Below are 17,945 nucleotides of genomic sequence, written 5' to 3' on the forward strand. Positions count from 1 at the left end.
AAAGAACTTAAATTTAGAAACGGTATTCACGTTAAAATTCTGAATGAAATATTTCGTTTATGGTATATGACTTTTGTTTCCAAGATGGTCTTCGAAATCTGTTTTTAGAATGGTGCTTTTGTGCCCTTTTTTTTTAAAAAAATCTTTAAAAGTCTATATGTATAGCTCTTTCAATGTTAATATATTGTGAGTTTGATTCTTACTCTATTTTGATCTGTTATCTGACTAATTCTGTGTGTGAATTAAGGTAGTTTAATATATAACACCTGCTTCAAGGCTAACAGTAAAGTTTATTTTGTTTATTTGTGATTTAAAATTGCCTGTTTATTGTCTTTTGGTGCCATCTTTCTACCAGCACTGAAATTATTCACTCTTCTCGAAGATCATCATTCCTCTTATTCTGTGTATCCGTAATAACTGTCTAAATTTTTTTTTCTTTCATTATTCATGTTGTACCCATACATTAGAAACCCCTTTCGCTTACTGTACTTCTGTCGTATTAGGAAAATCATTTGCTTTTCTATCAACTGCATTCATGATTTTAGTAAGAATGTAGCACATTGCTGGAGTTTAAAACAAAGAAGGCTACTTTTGAAGTTTTATATATTAAGAAACAATATTATATATTTCTCTTTGTGTATAATTATTCTTTAATATCAAAGTAGTTAAAATATAATGGTTCCTTTTTTCCCCCTTGGCCTCTTCTATTGTAATTTGTCATCATTTTTGTGCACTCTTGGATTGCAGAACATGATACCGTGAAAGAAAAAGAACGATGATGAAAAGAATGGAGAAATAGTGGAGAGCAAAAAGACATCTGTGGCTGGTAATTCTTGTTTTATATCAACTTTATTTTAACTAGAAATGCTTTAATGTTATAATTTGTATGTCCCTTTTCACATGTTGCTTTGTATTGGCGTTTTACTAGTTATTTATTTTACATAAACGCTTCACATTATATTTTAATGTTTAGGGTAGCATTTATGCATTAATTTCTTAGGTTTTGAATTCCATATTGAAGTGTCTGAATTGGTTTTTCTTTATATTGTATTGTAATATTCGAAGTGAGGTTGAACTGTTAATCACACTATAATTATCAGAAGTCTGAGAATTATTAGAGTTTTGTTGCTTCGTAGTGGTTTCAGAATTACTGCTGTAGTGTAATTTTCTCCCAAGTGGCCCTCTTTCGCATTACGAGGAAGAGGCTAAACATTTTCCTCTCTCTCTTTCCTAATATTTTCCCTGTCCAACGGGGTCTTCTGTTCCCAACAGGCCAGTGTAATTGCACTGCCTGTGTATAAACCAATTTGGTTTCAATTTTTCCCGAATTTAGAGTCTCTCTGTCAAGTGCTGTTTATCTTAAAACCATTGAGAGTTAAATGTTGAACAAAAAAGAAATGTAAATAAAAATTTAATGAGTACTCGTAAAGAAAGTTATTGGAAGCGAATTGTCTTCTTTTAAGGGATGCTCAAAATGTGCTTTTTCTTAGTTGTTTTAAGCATACTTTATTATATGTTTTCCTTAATCTGAACTATTTTGACATATTGTGAAGTTTTATGAACCAATTTGCAAAGATCTATTTAAAATTGATTCGATAAATAAAAATTCATCTTGAAATCAAATCAGAGATGTTTTATTATTATAGAAGTAAGATTCTGCAGATTAACTTTACACTTTGTTTTGTGAAGCACTCTGAAAGTTTCTTTTGGACTTGTCATGTATTTGCCAAGACAATTTCCGTTGTCTTGGCAAATACATGACAGAATTATTTTTTTGAAAAAGCTGATGTCTTTTGCTTATAAGAATGACTGGTGCAACTGTAACCGTGTTGCTGTAAAGAGCACATGTTTCCCAGTAGCTCTTTTAAAGTGTCCGGGTTTTTTCTTTAATTTGGTCAATCTCCGCTAGAAGATCAGACATTGTTTTTCTGTTGTTTAACAATTCCTTCATCTTCTCTTCAGTTAAAAGCTCTTCTTCGTAATGAGCGCTTTTATTATCAAGGGGTGTTATAAGCACCTAATTCTTCTTTTGTAATTTTCTGATTCATTGTTTGACTTTTCTATCATCCATATGTGAAAATTCTTGGGCATCCTTTGCTTTTGACATTTGTAAGATTTTTTGGACTTCATTTTCAGTCGATGGAAACTGTTTAAAGTAGGAGATAAATTCTTTCCGGTGTTGATGGATGAATGTTGAACCACGTATGAATGAAATTCTAGGAGTGGAAAAATTAAATGGAATCCTTTAAGGTACTGCTATACGCGAAATCACGCTTTACAGGTCTGCCCTCAGCAATTAACTGCTGTGGTAAAAACGATAGGCTACGAAACGTGACTTGAAGAATCATATGAGGTATGTAGAATGCAGTTTGGGAGTTTAGTCGTGATAAATAAACAGTCTATACAGATGACTGGAAATAATAAAAATTTAGATGGATTTACTATGAAGTATTTTATTCCTGGACCATGGATTAGTCATAAACAGTACTTTTGTCAAAACACATTAAAGTATATGGATTCCCTGTTTAAGAAAGGAATTTCTCTCTGACGGTATGCAGTATGTATCGTAGCTGGAATAGCGAGGTGTTACGTCTTCAGGTAAATAGAAGCTGTTATTCTGCAATTTTTACTGAAAATGTGTGTTTAAATTATGTTACCTAGATAGCAAAATTAGATAACCCTATTTTTAACTCTTTTTATATGAAAATGAAACCAAATGCAGACAAAGAATTAAAATTGCATTCACATTACACAAAGTATAAAAATGTGTGATATAAATATGTTAAAGAAAATGCATTTCACAAAGTATAAAAGTGTGTGATATAATATGTTATAGAAAAGGTATAATCTTTGTATTATTTACAAAAAATTCAGCAAGATGAAAGTTAAATACAGGGAAATCATATTTTAATGTGAAATTTAACACTGCATTTTTTCTGCGAGTTTTTTTTTTCCCCTTTGGTACATGCGATGTTATGGCTAAATCCTTGCAGTCGTTAGAATGTTGATTTGTTATCCTGTATCTTAACATTAATTTTAACAAGTTCATTGTTGAAAATCCTCTTTCACATCTTTAAGTAGATTGGAAAGAGGAATTTATCTTTTTAAAAGTTTAACAGTTCATGATTTTTTTTATCTAGGACTATTCAAATGGCTTGGCTTTTTGTGATATTCTTGATCTTAATTAGGATAAAAATAAGTTACTTCGATTACTAGATCAATAGAATTGTTATTTAACATATTTGCAATCTTTTACCATTTTTCTTAAATACTAGTATTATGTAATGGGTCTGAAGTGAATGAAGTATTTGGCCTAATTTTAAATGCACTCAAAACATCTAATTTAGAAACTACTTTAAGCTCGATGAGATATAACAAATGAGTGTTTCAGTTCTCCAGATTTTCAGAGTAGCAAAACGTACATTACATTATGGTAAAAATGTATATTCCTTATATTTGTATAATATTTTCACAAAATTAATTTTGATTTAAAATGAATTTATAATACTGTTTAATTCAAAGACTTTAGTTTAGTTCTTCTCCCCCCTAAAGTTTAAGATTTAGTTATTATGTCTGTAAGAATGGCTAAATCATAGAACCCTGTATGTTCAAAAATTTCTTCATAAGTTTTGTTTCTGGATTTTTAAAATTCTTCTATGAAACTTTTGTAAGAGAAGCTGGGATGGAACCCGGGCAGCCAGACAGAATGTCCCTTCCCTGAGTGAAAATTTCTATCGTTTCTTTGAAAGTGACATTATGATATTTCAGAATAAATCCTCGTAATACTAATAAATGTATATCAATTTTTTAATGTTTATATAATGCGTGTTTGGTTCTTACAATATTTTGAGCTATTATATTACTAATTCTGTATGTGAATTAAGACAGTTTAATATGGAATACCTGCATCAAGGCTAAAAGTAAAGTATTTGAATTATGTTTTACCTTTCGTCTGTTTTCAGACGCAGGTTCTATTCTGCAATTTAACGGAATTTCTCGGTATTGGACATCTCACATAGCTGACAAAATGTCATTCCTATGTTTAGGTTTTATAGTACAATAAGTTGAGCATCCCTACATTAGTACATCTTAGTTTTCTTGAATTTGTGGTCAAAATTTTAGTATGTAGGTAATTGCAATAGCTCTTCCACGAAATTGCATTTAAATTTTTTGCAACATTTCAAAATGCTCTATCATTCAATGGCATTTGATGTGTTTTGGCGTGCTGTGTTAAAGCTGAGCTCAAACCCGGGCAGCTAAACAATATGTTCTTTCCCTGAGTCAAATATTGCTATAATTTCATTAAAGTGACCTGGTAATATTTCAGGATAATTTTTTGTACATCGGACTAAGCTGTCCTCTCTCGTGGATGAGAGTACCTAAGTAAAGAACTTAAATTTAGAAACGGTATTCACGTTAAAATTCTGAATGAAATATTTCGTTTATGGTATATGACTTTTGTTTCCAAGATGGTCTTCGAAATCTGTTTTTAGAATGGTGCTTTTGTGCCCTTTTTTTTTAAAAAAATCTTTAAAAGTCTATATGTATAGCTCTTTCAATGTTAATATATTGTGAGTTTGATTCTTACTCTATTTTGATCTGTTATCTGACTAATTCTGTGTGTGAGTTAAGGTAGTTTAATATATAACACCTGCTTCAAAGCTAACAGTAAAGTTTATTTTGTTTATTTGTGATTTAAAATTGCCTGCTTATTGTCTTTTGGTGCCATCTTTCTACCAGCACTGAAATTATTTACTCTTCTCGAAGATCATTATCCCTCTTATTCTGTGTATCCGTAATAACTGTCTAATTTTTTTTTTTCTTTCATTATTCATGTTGTACCCATACATTAGAAACCCCTTTCGCTTACTGTACTTCTGTCGTATTAGGAAAATCATTTGCTTTTCTATCAACTGCATTCATGATTTTAGTAAGAATGAAGCACATTGCTGGAGTTTAAAACAAAGAAGGCTACTTTTGAAGTTTTATATATTAAGAAACAATATTATATATTTCTCTTTCTGTATAATTATTGTTTAATATCAAAGTAGTTAAAATATAATGGTTCCTTTTTTCCCCCTTGGCCTCTTCTAGTGTAATTTGTCATCATTTTTGTGCACTCTTGGATTGCAGAACATGATACCGTGAAAGAAAAAGAACGATGATGAAAAGAATGAAGAAATAGTGCAGAGCAAAAAGACATCTGTGGCTGGTAATTCTTGTTTTATATCAACTTTATTTTAACTAGAAATGCTTTAATGTTATAATTTGTATGTCCCTTTTCACATGTTGCCTTGTATTGGCGTTTTACTAGTTATTTATTTTACATAAACGCTTCACATTATATTTTAATGTTTAGGGTAGCATTTATGCATTAATTTCTTAGGTTTTGAATTCCATATTGAAGTGTCTGAATTGGTTTTTTCTTTATATTGTATTGTAATATTCGAAGTGAGGTTGAACTGTTAATCACACTATAATTATCAGAAGTCTGAGAATTATTAGAGTTTTGTTGCTTCGTAGTTGTTTCAGAATTACTGCTGTAGTGTAATTTTCTCCCAAGTGGCCTCCTTTCGCATTACGAGGACGAGGCTAAACATTTTCCTCTCTGTCTTTCCTAATATTTTCCCTGTCCAACGGGGTCTTCTGTTCCCAACAGGCCAGTGTAATTGCACTGCCTGTGTATAAACCAATTTGGTTTCAGATTTTTCCAAATTTAGAGTCTCTCTGTCAGGTGCTGTTTATCTTAAAACCATTGAAAGTTAAATGTTGGACAAAAAAGAAATGTAAATAAAAATTTAATGAGTACTCGTAAAGAAAGTTAGTGGAACCGAATTGTCTTCTGTTAAGGGATGCTCAAAATGTGCTTTTTTTTAGTTGTTTTAAGCATACTTTATTATATGTTTTCTTTAATCTGAACTATTTTGGCATATTGTGAAGTTTTATGAACCAATTTGCAAAGATCTATTTAAAATTGATTCGATAAATAAAAATTCATCTTGAAATCAAATCAGAGATGTTTTATTATTATAGAAGTAAGATTCTGCAGATTAACTTTCAACTTTGTTTTGTGAAGCACTCTGAAAGTTTCTTTTGGACTTGTCATGTATTTGCCAAGACAATTTCCGTTGTCTTGGCAAATACATGACAGAATTATTTTTTTGAAAAAGCTGATGTCTTTTGCTTATAAGAATGACTGATGCAACTGTAACCGTGTTGCTGTAAAAAGCACATGTTTCCCAGTAGCTCTTTTAAAGTGTCCGGTTTTTTTCTTTAATTTGGTCAATCTCCGCTAAAAAATCAGGCATTGCTTTTCTGTTGTTTAACAATTCTTTAATCTTCTCTTCAGTTAAAAGCTCTTCTTCGTAATGAGCGCTTTTATTATCAAGGGGTTTTATAAGCACCCAAATCTTCTTTTGTAATTTTCTGATTCATTTTTTTACTTCTCTGTGTTCCATATGTGAAAATTCTTGGGTATCCTTTGCTTTTGACATTTGTAAGATTTTTTGGACTTCATTCAGTCGATGGAAACTGTTTAAAGTAGGAGATAAAATCTTTCCGGTGTTGATGGATGAATGCTGAAGCACGTATGAATGAAATTCTAGCAGTGGACAAATTAAATGGAATCCTTTAAGGTACTGCTATACGCGAAATCACGATTTGCAGGTCTGCGCTCAGCAATTAACTGCTGTGTTAAAAATGATAGGCTACGAAACGTGACTTGAAGAATCATATGAGGTATGTAGAATGCAATTTGGGAGTTGAGTCGTGATAAATAAACAGAGTATACCGATGACCGGAAATAATAAAAATTTAGATGGATTTACTATAAAGTATTTTACTCCTGGACCATGGATTAGTCATAAACAGTACTTTTGTCAAAACACATTAAAGTGTATGGATTCCCTGTTTAAGAAAGGAATTTCTCTCTGACAGTATGCAGTCTGTATCATAGCTGGAATAGCAAGGTGTTACGTCTTCAGGGAAACAAAATCTGTTATTCCGCAATTTTTACTGAAAATGTGTGTTTAAATTTTGTTACCTAGATAGCAAAATTAGATAACCCTATTTTTGACTCTTTTTATATGAAAATAAAACCAAATACAGACAAAGAAATAAAATTGCATTCCTTCCCTTAGTGCAGATAAGCGCAACTTTAACTTAATAAGAGCTAATTTTGAGTTTATAAAATTTTAGCTAGCTACAATTATCTAGTGCACTTTTAATATTTCAGTTCTAAATGCATTACACAAAGTATAAAAATGTGTGATATAATATGTTAAAGAAAAGGTATAATCTTTGTATTATTTACAAAAAATTCAGCAAGATGAAAGTTAAATACAGGGAAATCATATTTTAATGTGAAATTTAACACTGCATTTTTTCTGCGAGTTTTTTTTTTCCTTTTTGGTACATGCGATGTTATGGCTAAATCCTTGCAGTCGTTAGAATGTTGATTTGTTATCCTGTATCTTAACATTGATTTTAACAAGTTCATTGTTGAAAATCCTCTTTCACATCTTTAAGTAGATCGGAAAGAGGAATTTATCTTTTTAAAAGTTTAACAGTTCATGATTTTTTTTATCTAGGACTATTCAAATGGCTTGGCTTTTTGTGATATTCTTGATCTTAATTAGGATAAAAATAAGTTACTTCGATTACTAGATGAATAGAATTGTTATTTAACATATTTGCAATGTTTTACCATTTTTCTTAAATACTAGTATTATGTAATGGGTTTGAAGTGAATGAAGTAGTTGGCCTAATTTTAAATGCACTCAAAACATCTAATTTAGAAACTACTTTAAGCTCGATGAGATTTAACAAATGAGTGTTTCAGTTCTCCAGATTTTCAAAGTAGCAAAACGTACATTACATTATGGTAAAAATGTATATTCCTTATATTTGTATAATATTTTCACAAAATTAATTTTGATTTAAAATGAATTTATAATACTGTTTAATTCAAAGACTTTAGTTTAGTTCTTCTCCCCCCTGAAGTTTAAGATTTAGTTATTATGTCTGTAAGAATGGCTAAATCATAGAACCCTGTGTGTTCAAAAATTTCTTCATAAGTTTTGTTTCTGGATTTTTAAAATTCTTCTATGAAACTTTTGTAAGAGAAGCTGGGATGGAACCCGGGCAGCCAGACAGAATGTCCCTTCCCTGAGTGAAAATTTCTATCGTTTTTTTGAAAGTGACCTTATGATATTTCAGAATAAACCCTTGTAATACTAATAAATGTATATAGATTTTTTAATGTTTATATAATGCGTGTTTGGTTCTTACAATATTTTGAGCTATTATATTACTAATTCTGTAAGTGAATTAAGACAGTTTAATATAGAATACCTGCTTCAAGGCTAAAAGTAAAGTATTTGAATTATGTTTTACCTTTCGTCTGTTTTCAGACGCAGGTTCTATTGTACAATTTACTGAATTTCTCGGTATTGGACATCTCACATAGCTGACAAAATGTCATTCCTACGTTTAGGTTTTATAGTACAATATGTTGAGCATCCCTACATTAATATATGACTTTAATTCCTTCAAAAGAAAAAGTAGTATCTTAGTTTTCTTGAATTTGTGGTCAAAATTTTAGTATGTAGGTAATTGCAATAGCTCTTCCACGAAATTGCATTTACATTTTTTGCAACATTTCAAAATGCTGTATCATTCAATGGCATTTGATGTGTTTTGGCGTGCTGTGTTAAAGCTGAGCTCAAACCCGGGCAGATAAACAATATGTTCTTTCCCTGAGTGAAATATTGCTATAATTTCATTAAAGTGACCTGGTAATATTTCAGGATAATTTTTTGTACATTGAACTAAGCTGTCCTCTCTCGTGGATGAGAGTACCTAAGTAAAGAACTAAAATTCTGAATGAAATATTTTGTTTATGGTATATGACTTTTGTTTCCAAGATGGTCTTCGAAATCTGTTTTTAGAATGGTGCTTTTGTGCCCTTTTTTAAAAAAAATCTTTAAAAGTATATATGAATAGCTCTTTCAATGTTAATATATTGTGAGTTTGATTCTTACTCTATTTTGATCTGTTATCTAATTCTGTGTGTGAATTAAGGTAGTTTAATATATAACACCTGCTTCAAAGCTAACAGTAAAGTTTATTTTGTTTATTTGTGATTTAAAATTGCCTGCTTATTGTCTTTTGGTGCCATCTTTCTACCAGCACTGAAATTATTTACTCTTCTCGAAGATCATTATCCCTTTTATTCTGTGTATCCGTAATAACTGTCTAAATTTTTTTTTTTTCATTATTCATGTTGTACCCATACATTAAAAACCCCTTTCGCTTATACTGTACTTCTGTCGTATTAGGAAAATCATTTGCTTTTCTATCAACTGCATTCATGATTTTAGTAAGAATGTAGCACATTGCTGGAGTTTAAAACAAAGAAGGCTACTTTTGAAGTTTTATATATTAAGAAACAATATTATATATTTCTCTTTGTGTATAATTATTCTTTAATATCAAATTAGTTAAAATATAATGGTTCCTTTTTCCCCCTTGGCCTCTTCTAGTGTAATTTGTCATCATTTTTGTGCACTCTTGGATTGCAGAACATGATACCGCGAAAGAAAAAGAACGATGATGAAAAGAATGGAGAAATAGTGCAGAGCAAAAAGACATCTGTGGCTGGTAATTCTTGTTTTATATCAACTTTATTTTAACTAGAAATGCTTTAATGTTATAATTTGTATGTCCCTTTTCACATGTTGCTTTGTATTGGCGTTTTACTAGTTATTTATTTTACATAAACGCTTCACATTATATTTTAATGTTTAGGGTAGCATTTATGCATTAATTTCTTAATTTTTGAATTCCATATTGAAGTGTCTGAATTGGTTTTTTCTTTATATTGTATTGTAATATTCGAAGTGAGGTTGAACTGTTAATCACACTATAATTATCAGAAGTCTGAGAATTATTAGAGTTTTGTTGCTTCGTAGTGGTTTCAGAATTACTGCTGTAGTGTAATTTTCTCCCAAGTGGCCTCCTTTCGCATTACGAGGAGGAGGCTAAACATTTTCCTCTCTCTCTTTCCTAATATTTTCCCTGTCCAACGGGGTGTTCTGTTCCCAACAGGCCAGTGTAATTGCACTGCCTGTGTATAAACCAATTTGGTTTCAGTTTTTCCCGAATTTAGAGTCTCTCTGTCAAGTGCTGTTTATCTTAAAACCATTGAACATAACATAACATAACAATAGGGCACTTCCTTCTTATGAAAAGAAGGAAAGGAGTTTAGGCAAAATTGCCCATTACTCTGCCGCCATTTGATCATTTAAATCAAGGGATTTAAATGGTAACTACCGTAAAAGGTAAATAGTAAATAGATAAGATCTCAAACTGACACCAAATATATAGTATCAGCAAAAGATCCCATCTCTAAGTTCAAGGTGTCGGCTGGATCGTAAAAACTTGCCTATTGGATGGAAAACCGATTCAATCCCTCAAAAACCACCAAACGCAAATTCTTGACCAAACAAGAGTGCGATGGAGAGTCAATTAAATAAATAAGGAGGGCAGAGGTGCATTCTCAAGCCAAATGGCCAGGTAGTGTATAAAGATTTGATATCAGTATATTCCAAAACACAGCTATGAGAGGGAAATCCCTGCATAGTTTCTTTTCAAAAAAAAAAAAAAAAAAAAAAAAAAAAAAAGAACTCATAGGGCGTCTCAATGCTTGTTTCTTGTGGTTCCATATTCACCTTACCTGTAGGTGTTTAGTATACATCAGAAACCCTATTATGCCAGAGAGCCCTTTGTATAAAAGGGCTTGATCAAAGGTAATATAGGGAAACCCAAGGAATTTGTTTCTAGGGACAGAGAACACCGGACATCGTCCCAGAAAGTGAAAAGGTGTTTCCTCTTCTTCTCCACAAGCTGGGCAGAGAGGAGATTCGACAAGACCACATTTGTGGAGATGCTTAGCTAGATAAGCATGTCCAGTAACAATTTGAATTACCTGGCGTAAGTTAGTTCTACTGAGGTGTATGAGTTTACCTGAAAAGTTAAGTGTACTGAGCACCAATTTAGAATGAGCACAGTCTGGAAGTTTAGACCATATATCATCATGTTTGTTCTTTATCCAGCTTCTTACTTCTTTTTTAACCGTTTGATATGAAACTGGGTAAAATGGTTCTGGGCCAGACATGGGTAGTTGCGAAGCATCTTTAGCTACTTTATCAGCTAGTTCATTTCCAGCAAAATCACAATGACCTGGGACCCAGACTAAACTAATGGTATTATGGGCCTGAGCCAGAGAATTGAGATCTTGAGTACAGTTCTAAACACAGTTTTGTAACTTGACACGATTAGCCAGGGCAAGGATGGCTGATTGGCTGTCAGAGAGAATATATATATACTTATCAACTGTATTTTTAGCTAAGAGCTCCCTGGCGACCATATTGATCGCCAGAACCTCGGCTTGGAAAACAGTTGTAAATTTACCAAGGTATAGATGAAATCTAATGAAATCTTCTTCAGATCCCTTGGTCCTTATAATAGCTCCAGCTCCAGTGAAGTTGGATTTTGATCCATCTGTGTAACATTCAATTGAGCCTGTTGGAATTAGGTCAGTTAGAGATTCTATCTCATTCCTTTTTGGTATATGAGTTGAGAATAGTTTATCTGGAACTATTGTTTTAGTAATTGCATCTTTGGGCATATAGATTATAGGGATCTCATTGCCCAAGTCCAGACATATGTCAATGTGGCTTTTCAGGTGGCTTTTATGACCAAAACCTGTCCTTTGGCACCATGTGCCATTTTTATTCAATCTATACATGGCTTTAATTGCTTCTCTGCTCAAGAATAATTTCAAGGGTGGAATTTGCAGTAAAAATTCTAATGCAGCAGTAGGGGTACTATTTAAAGCCCCACTAATGCTTAGGCAAGCAAGTCTTTGCACCTTTTGTAAAATGTTTAAATACGTGCTTTTGTTAATAACATTAATCCAGACCACGCATCCGTAAGAAAGCATTGGCCGGACAATGGCAGTATAAATCCATAGAGTAGATTTTGGGTTAAGGCCCCATTGTTCGCCTACAAAGTACTAGAACATTTGTGGCCGTTTGTGCCTTTTCTTTTATATGGGTGATCCATGTAAGTTTACTATCCAGGTAACATCTTAGGTATTTAACGCATTCCTTATGCCTAATAATCTGGTGACCCAGATATAAATCTGCCAGTTTCCATTTCCTTCTCCACGTGAAAACTATGACCTCAGATTTTTCAGCAGAGAAAGAAAGGCCATTTGTATCACCCCAGTGTGAAACTTTATTTAAGATCTGCTGAGCTTGATTATGTAGGGTTCCGATATCGAAACCCTGTAATAACACAATAAGGTCATCTGCATAAGCCTGTGACATGCCAGGTTCCTCCCGTAGAAATACTAAGAGTGAGTCGAAAACCAGGTTCCACAGGAACGGAGAAAGAATACCACCCTGCGGACACCCTTTAGTAATATCTCTCTTTACTTCATAGTCAGCGAGACTAACACAGATATTCCTGTTTTTAATCATGAAGATGACCCATCTAGTTATCATAGGGTGAATATGACTTCCAGTAAGGGCCTTATGTATTTTCTCGAAACCGATGTTATCAAAGGCTCCTACAATATCCAGTAGAATCCCAATGGCAAAGTGTCTATAATTGTTTTTTCTATTCTCCACATGAGTTGGTGTAAGGCCGACTCAGTGGAGAAGCCAGGCCTAAAACCGTGTTGGTCTAAGCCAAAGGTATGTTTCAGATTATTATCTGACTGGAGGTGCCAGAAAATCAATCGCTCCAACAGCTTAAGCTGGAAGGATGTTAGCGTGATCATTCTAAAAGAGTTTGGTTTCTCATATGTATCTTTTCCTGGTTTAGGAAGAAACACACCTCGTGAAGTTCTCCAAACCTTAGGAACATATCCTAAAATCAAACTGGACCTGAATATGTCCACGAGAATGTGACCAAAAATATCCCAGCCTTTCTGAAGCAGAATTGGGTAAATGCCATCGTTGCCTGGAGATTTAAAGGGAAGAAATACATCAAGGGCCGCTTTAGCCTTTTCAAAATTCACAATTGTCTTATCAAAATCCAGATCTAATGGATTATGAAGTAGTTCCAATGGATTTTCCTGGGGGTCAGAGGTGACACTTCTGTCCCCCAGATGAAAATTCAACATGGTCGAAAGTGTATCCAAAGGGTTTATAGTATAACTGCCATCAGGTCGCATAACCGATGAGAGTTGAGACTCCTGAGATCTTTTAAGAATCTTATATACTCTGGCAGTCTCATGGTAGGACAGAATATCTGTGCAGAACGATCTCCATGAGTTGTATTTAGTTTTCCTGATTTCCCTTTTAAATTTCCTTTGTAGAATTTTGAAGTTAGACCAGTTAACTTCAGATTTATTTCTGACAGCTTTCCTGTGAGCTCTCCGAACCTCTAAGCGGAGGCTTTCAAGCTCCTTGGTCCACCAAACTCTCTTGCTAGGAGAGTATTTCCTTCGTTTGAGAGGGCATGATGCATGATAAGATTCAATAATGATATTTGTCAAGTTGTTTGCTTGAATATCAAGCTCCTCGACTGTACAATTATTGTCTAAAACCTGAAGGTTAATGACATTAGAAACCAGGAAATCCTTATAAAGGTCCCAATTTGTGTTTTTAATGTTTCTGAAATATTCAGCTGGAATTTCATCTCTAATACAAAATTGTATAAGGCGATAATCAGAAAGTGAGGGATTGTCACTTACATGCCAATTCTCAATAAGGTTATAAATATCAGAAGAAGTTAATGTGAGGTCAATGACTTCTTCTCTTCTTCTGTTAACAAAGGTGGGGCGATTTCCCCTATTTACCCAAGTTAGGTTGGTATTCATTATAAATTCCATGAGTTTTTCTCCTCTAGGATTAGTATCAGAACTGCCCCATGACAGGTGGTGAGCGTTAACATCACCACCAATAACCATAGGAATATTGTTTATTTCACAGAAGCTCACAAGATCTATAAATTCTTGCGGAATGTTAAGGTCATGAGCCATGTAAACCGAGCAAAAACAAATGTTTCCTCTCAGTGAACTGTTTATGTCCTTAATTACAATAGCAGTTAAGTCCTCTGATGTAAATTGGGATAATTTCATAGCCTTTATATTTTTAGAAATGTAAATGCTAGTTCTAGGCCTTTTATCAGGTCCCTCTGTCGAAAAGAAGTGCGTGTTCATGGGCCTACCAAGGATTTTACCCTTGTACACCCAAGGTTCTTGAAATAAGGCAACAAAAGTGCCTTGCTTACCTAATTGAGCAGCTAAATTGTATGAAGCTGCTCTGCTTTGTTGCAGGTTTGTTGCTCTGCTCCGCTAGAAGATCAGACATTGTTTTTCTGTTGTTTAACAATTCCTTCATCTTCTCTTCAGTTAAAAGCTCTTCTTCGTAATGAGCGCTTTTATTATCAAGGGGTTTTATAAGCACCTAATTCTTCTTTTGTAATTTTCTGATTCATTGTTTGACTTTTCTATCATCCATATGTGAAAATTCTTGGGCATCCTTTGCTTTTGACATCTGTAAGATTTTTTGGACTTCATTTTCAGTCGATGGAAACTGTTTAAAGTAGGAGATAAATTCTTTCCGGTGTTGATGGATGAATGTTGAACCACGTATGAATGAAATTCTAGGAGTGGAAAAATTAAATGGAATCCTTTAAGGTACTGCTATACGCGAAATCACGCTTTACAGGTCTGCCCTCAGCAATTAACTGCTGCGGTAAAAACGATAGGCTACGAAACGTAACTTGAAGAATCATATGAGGTATGTAGAATGCAGTTTGGGAGTTTAGTCGTGATAAATAAACAGTCTATACAGATGACTGGAAATAATAAAAATTTAGATGGATTTACTATGAAGTATTTTATTCCTGGACCATGGATTAGTCATAAACAGTACTTTTGTCAAAACACATTAAAGTATATGGATTCCCTGTTTAAGAAAGGAATTTCTCTCTGACAGTATGCAGTATGTATCCTAGCTGGAATAGCGAGGTGTTACATCTTCAGGTAAATAGAAGCTGTTATTCTGCAATTTTTACTGAAAATGTGTGTTTAAATTATGTTACCTAGATAGCAAAATTAGATAACCCTATTTTTAACTCTTTTTATATGAAAATGAAACCAAATACAGACAAAGAATTAAAATTGCATTCACATTACACAAAGTATAAAAATGTGTGATATAAATATGTTAAAGAAAATGCATTACACAAAGTATAAAAGTGTGTGATATAATATGTTATAGAAAAGGCATAATCTTTGTATTATTTACAAAAAATTCAGCAAGATGAAAGTTAAATACAGGGAAATCATATTTTAATGTGAAATTTAACACTGCATTTTTTCTGCGAGTTTTTTTTTTCCCCTTTGGTACATGCGATGTTATGGCTAAATCCTTGCAGTCGTTAGAATGTTGATTTGTTATCCTGTAGCTTAACATTGATTTTAACAAGTTCATTGTTGAAAATCCTCTTTCACATCTTTAAGTAGATTGGAAAGAGGAATTTATCTTTTTAAAAGTTTAACAGTTCATGATTTTTTTTATCTATTACTATTCAAATGGCTTGGCTTTTTGTGATATTCTTGATCTTAATTAGGATAAAAATAAGTTACTTCGATTACTAGATCAATAGAATTGTTGTTTAACATATTTGCAATCTTTTACCATTTTTCTTAAATACTAGTATTATGTAATGGGTCTGAAGTGAATGAAGTATTTGGCCTAATTTTAAATGCACTCAAAACATCTAATTTAGAAACTACTTTAAGCTCGATGAGATTTAACAAATGAGTGTTTCAGTTCTCCAGATTTTCAGAGTAGCAAAACGTACATTACATTATGGTAAAAATGTATATTCCTTATATTTGTATAATATTTTCACAAAATTAATTTTGATTTAAAATGAATTTATAATACTGTTTAATTCAAAGACTTTAGTTTAGTTCTTCTCCCCCCTGAAGTTTAAGATTTAGTTATTATGTCTGTAAGAATGGCTAAATCATAGAACCCTGTATGTTCAAAAATTTCTTCATAAGTTTTGTTTCTGGATTTTTAAAATTCTTCTATGAAACTTTTGTAAGAGAAGCTGGGATGGAACCCGGGCAGCCAGACAGAATGTCCCTTCCCTGAGTGAAAATTTCTATCGTTTCTTTGAAAGTGACATTATGATATTTCAGAATAAATCCTCGTAATACTAATAAACGTATATCAATTTTTTAATGTTTATATAATGCGTGTTTGGTTCTTACAATATTTTGAGCCATTATATTACTAATTCTGTATGTGAATTAAGACAGTTTAATATAGAATACCTGCATCAAGGCTAAAAGTAAAGTATTTGAATTATGTTTTACCTTTCGTCTGTTTTCAGACGCAGGTTCTATTCTGCAATTTAAGGAAATTTCTCGGTATTGGACATCTCACATAGCTGACAAAATGTCATTCCTATGTTTAGGTTTTATAGTACAATAAGTTGAGCATCCTTACATTAATATATGACTTTGATTCCTTCGAAAGAAAAAGTAGTATCTTAGTTTTCTTGAATTTGTGGTCAAAATTTTAGTATGTAGGTAATTGCAATAGCTCTTCCACGAAATTGCATTTAAATTTTTTGCAACATTTCAAAATGCTCTATCATTCAATGGCATTTGATGTGTTTTGGCGTGCTGTGTTAAAGCTGAGCTCAAACCCGGGCAGCTAAACAATATGTTCTTTCCCTGAGTCAAATATTGCTATAATTTCATTAAAGTGACCTGGTAATATTTCAGGATAATTTTTTGTACATCGGACTAAGCTGTCCTCTCTCGTGGATGAGAGTACCTAAGTAAAGAACTTAAATTTAGAAACGGTATTCACGTTAAAATTCTGAATGAAATATTTCGTTTATGGTATATGACTTTTGTTTCCAAGATGGTCTTCGAAATCTGTTTTTAGAATGGTGCTTTTGTGCCCTTTTTTTTTAAAAAAATCTTTAAAAGTCTATATGTATAGCTCTTTCAATGTTAATATATTGTGAGTTTGATTCTTACTCTATTTTGATCTGTTATCTGACTAATTCTGTGTGTGAATTAAGGTAGTTTAATATATAACACCTGCTTCAAGGCTAACAGTAAAGTTTATTTTGTTTATTTGTGATTTAAAATTGCCTGTTTATTGTCTTTTGGTGCCATCTTTCTACCAGCACTGAAATTATTCACTCTTCTCGAAGATCATCATTCCTCTTATTCTGTGTATCCGTAATAACTGTCTAAATTTTTTTTTTCTTTCATTATTCATGTTGTACCCATACATTAGAAACCCCTTTCGCTTACTGTACTTCTGTCGTATTAGGAAAATCATTTGCTTTTCTATCAACTGCATTCATGATTTTAGTAAGAATGTAGCACATTGCTGGAGTTTAAAACAAAGAAGGCTACTTTTGAAGTTTTATATATTAAGAAACAATATTATATATTTCTCTTTGTGTATAATTATTCTTTAATATCAAAGTAGTTAAAATATAATGGTTCCTTTTTTCCCCCTTGGCCTCTTCTATTGTAATTTGTCATCATTTTTGTGCACTCTTGGATTGCAGAACATGATACCGTGAAAGAAAAAGAACGATGATGAAAAGAATGGAGAAATAGTGGAGAGCAAAAAGACATCTGTGGCTGGTAATTCTTGTTTTATATCAACTTTATTTTAACTAGAAATGCTTTAATGTTATAATTTGTATGTCCCTTTTCACATGTTGCTTTGTATTGGCGTTTTACTAGTTATTTATTTTACATAAACGCTTCACATTATATTTTAATGTTTAGGGTAGCATTTATGCATTAATTTCTTAGGTTTTGAATTCCATATTGAAGTGTCTGAATTGGTTTTTCTTTATATTGTATTGTAATATTCGAA

The 17,945-nt window shown here is 32.5% G+C and overlaps 1 long non-coding RNA gene across 2 annotated transcripts in view; it reads left to right on the forward strand.

Annotated features, from left to right (window-relative positions):
• The first annotated feature begins 701 nt into the window (after nt 1–701).
• The window catches only part of LOC146992819 (uncharacterized), a 33,830-nt gene continuing 16,586 nt past the window's right edge, over nt 702–17,945 (forward strand). Inside the window, exons 1-4 of one of the 2 annotated variants that reach the window (XR_015039039.1) lie at nt 702–826; nt 5,095–5,212; nt 9,543–9,660; nt 17,629–17,707. This is a non-coding gene — a long non-coding RNA (uncharacterized LOC146992819). Of the gene's footprint in view, nt 827–5,094; nt 5,213–9,542; nt 9,661–17,628; nt 17,708–17,945 lie in introns of those variants that run through there. The other variant, XR_015039038.1, reaches the window with a different exon arrangement.

This window comes from Stegodyphus dumicola, chromosome X2, assembly GCF_044657685.1.
Source record: "Stegodyphus dumicola isolate Sdum_Otavi_A_Nest chromosome X2, ASM4465768v1".
In the NCBI taxonomy this organism is placed as follows: Eukaryota; Metazoa; Arthropoda; class Arachnida; order Araneae; family Eresidae; genus Stegodyphus; species Stegodyphus dumicola.